The 2,163-nt window shown below is 35.4% G+C and overlaps 1 non-coding gene across 1 annotated transcript; it reads right to left on the bottom strand.

Moving 5' to 3' along the window:
- Positions 1 to 1,497: 1,497 nt before the first annotated feature.
- Positions 1,498 to 1,569, bottom strand: TRNAT-GGU (transfer RNA threonine (anticodon GGU)). Its single transcript has one exon. It is a non-coding gene; the product is annotated as a tRNA-Thr (tRNA).
- Between the last annotated feature and the right edge of the window lie 594 nt (positions 1,570 to 2,163).

The following is a 2,163-nucleotide window of genomic DNA, read 5'->3' as shown; positions in this document are numbered from 1 at the left end:
TCCCAATGGCGATGGTCATGATTATTCCCTCACTAAATTCTTCCAACCAGAATTAGGTATCCGTTCTCTTTAGGATACGGTAGAGTACCGTAAATTGGGATAAAAAATTCCTATTTTTATTTTTGTCTTTTCCGAAGACCGCTCGACCAGAGTCTTTTTTGTATTCATTAAAGGAATACTCATAGATTCTTTCATTTTTTCTTGCTTAATCCTCCTGAGACTCCTGCTTGTTCGACGCATAGGTTTCGATGCATTCCCCATACAATCCGTTTTGTGAAACTGTTTTTCAAAAAGTGGTTAAACCTCTCTCTTCTTCCATAATTTTGTCAATCTTGACTTGTTTCAATAATAGTCCTCTCCATCCCTACTTACAGTCCAAGACTCCACAAGAGCAACATTCTTCTAGATCGAGCAACTAGTAGTATTCTTTCAATTTTTTTTTCCATTTCGGTTGTTTAATAACCACCTCTAACTAGTAGTTTTTCCAGGAAAAGCAAAAACGGGAGAGGATTGCACCAACAAAAATATATTTCTTGACTCCTCCGTGATTTTTGAGGTGGGTGGGGAGGGGTTGCAATTAGGTAATTGGGTGAATGGGATGAGTAAAAAGATACCTATGCTGCAACCCACACCTCTGTTTTTCCCACTCCACCATAATTTATAAATTTCTCAAAGTTTATTTTACCAATCTTCAATAGATTTCGAAAGCTTTTGGTGCTGAATCAAAAAAAAATTCTATTAATGTTTGTGAGGGGGGAGGGGGTGGTCGATAAACACCCCATACCTACCGGGAGAGATAGGAATCGCAGGCAAAGTTGTCGGCAAACCAATGAAAGAAAAAAAAGACTTGGTCCCTGATTTGGAAACAGGGCATTACACCGGAATCCTACGAGAAATCGGGAAAGATTTTTCCGGATGTTGGAATCCCTCCCAGAGGCAAAACCTTTCCTTCACAGAGAATCAAAGAGATTCTTTAGAATATTTATGAATAGTGATGGAAATCTGCGGGTAGCAATGATCCAGATTAGATCCTCACGAGAAGAATAACCAAATTGCTTAAGTTACGAAAAGTTATATTTAAAAATATATAGAATAAGAAATAGATATATCTACTGTAGATAACTTCATTTTTATCAATGCTTCCGTTCGAATTGGTCAGGTAAGGAATAGCGGAAAAGGCTAAACCCTTTATTATTACCATATCTTTTTCTTATTAGTTATAATAAGAATTTTTGAAAACACTTCAAAATATTTTATGGGGGGGTTAGTTTACCTGGCAGTCCACCCTTGTCATTAATTTTACATTATGATATTAATCATATTATATTGATTATAGAAAAAAAGAAGTTGAATTGATATCTATAAAAACGCAGTATTGTCGTGCCTGTAGCGCATAGCAGTAAAAAATATATATATATATATAAAGACGGGTTGGGGGAACAAAATAATAAACCGAACCTAATCTTGGAATCTAATTCTGCCAGTAGATGTTCAATTAGCCCTTTATCGGACTTGAACCGATGTCTTATGCCTTACCATGGCATTACTCTACCACTGAGTTAAAAGGGCTTGTAGATATGCATTATTGAAAATGTAGAGTGGAAAACACTTGTAGCAAGACTATCTACTTCAATTAATTGAATTTAACCTTTCATTGAAAGGCTCCCCCCATTCTTTTTTCTCCCTTGTAAAACACAATTGAATGAAAACTCTTTGATTGAATATCAAAAAGAATGTTTCACCAATTCTTCCAAGATATATAACCTTGTCTCCAACGATAAGAAGAAGATATGACAAAGGAAGCAACTAAGCGTCATAAAAAGTATTGACAAATTCTCGCGTTTTTATTTTGATTTACAAGATGGAAACCTAAAAGAAGTACATAGAAGGGTTTAATTTAAAAGGATTTTTTGATTGTTTCTTGAAATTCTTAATAAATAGGTCTTTAATTCGGTAAATCAACGGAGAAAAAGAATTGGATTGAAGGGATTAGGGTCATATTGGACTATTTCAAAGATGAATGAACATATTCCTTTGCGGAGACAGGATTTGAACCCGTGACCTCAAGGTTATGAGCCTTGCGAGCTACCAGGCTGCTCTACCCCGCGTGGCTAACCCCCTTTTCAATGTAATTATTATACATTTTTTTTCAATAATTACATT

This window comes from Lygodium microphyllum, chromosome 1 (assembly GCF_053477565.2).
Source record: "Lygodium microphyllum isolate KBCC chromosome 1, Lygodium_microphyllum_v1.1.10, whole genome shotgun sequence".
Lineage (NCBI taxonomy): Eukaryota > Viridiplantae > Streptophyta > Polypodiopsida > Schizaeales > Lygodiaceae > Lygodium > Lygodium microphyllum.
This window is presented reverse-complemented; position numbering and strand designations above follow the sequence as displayed.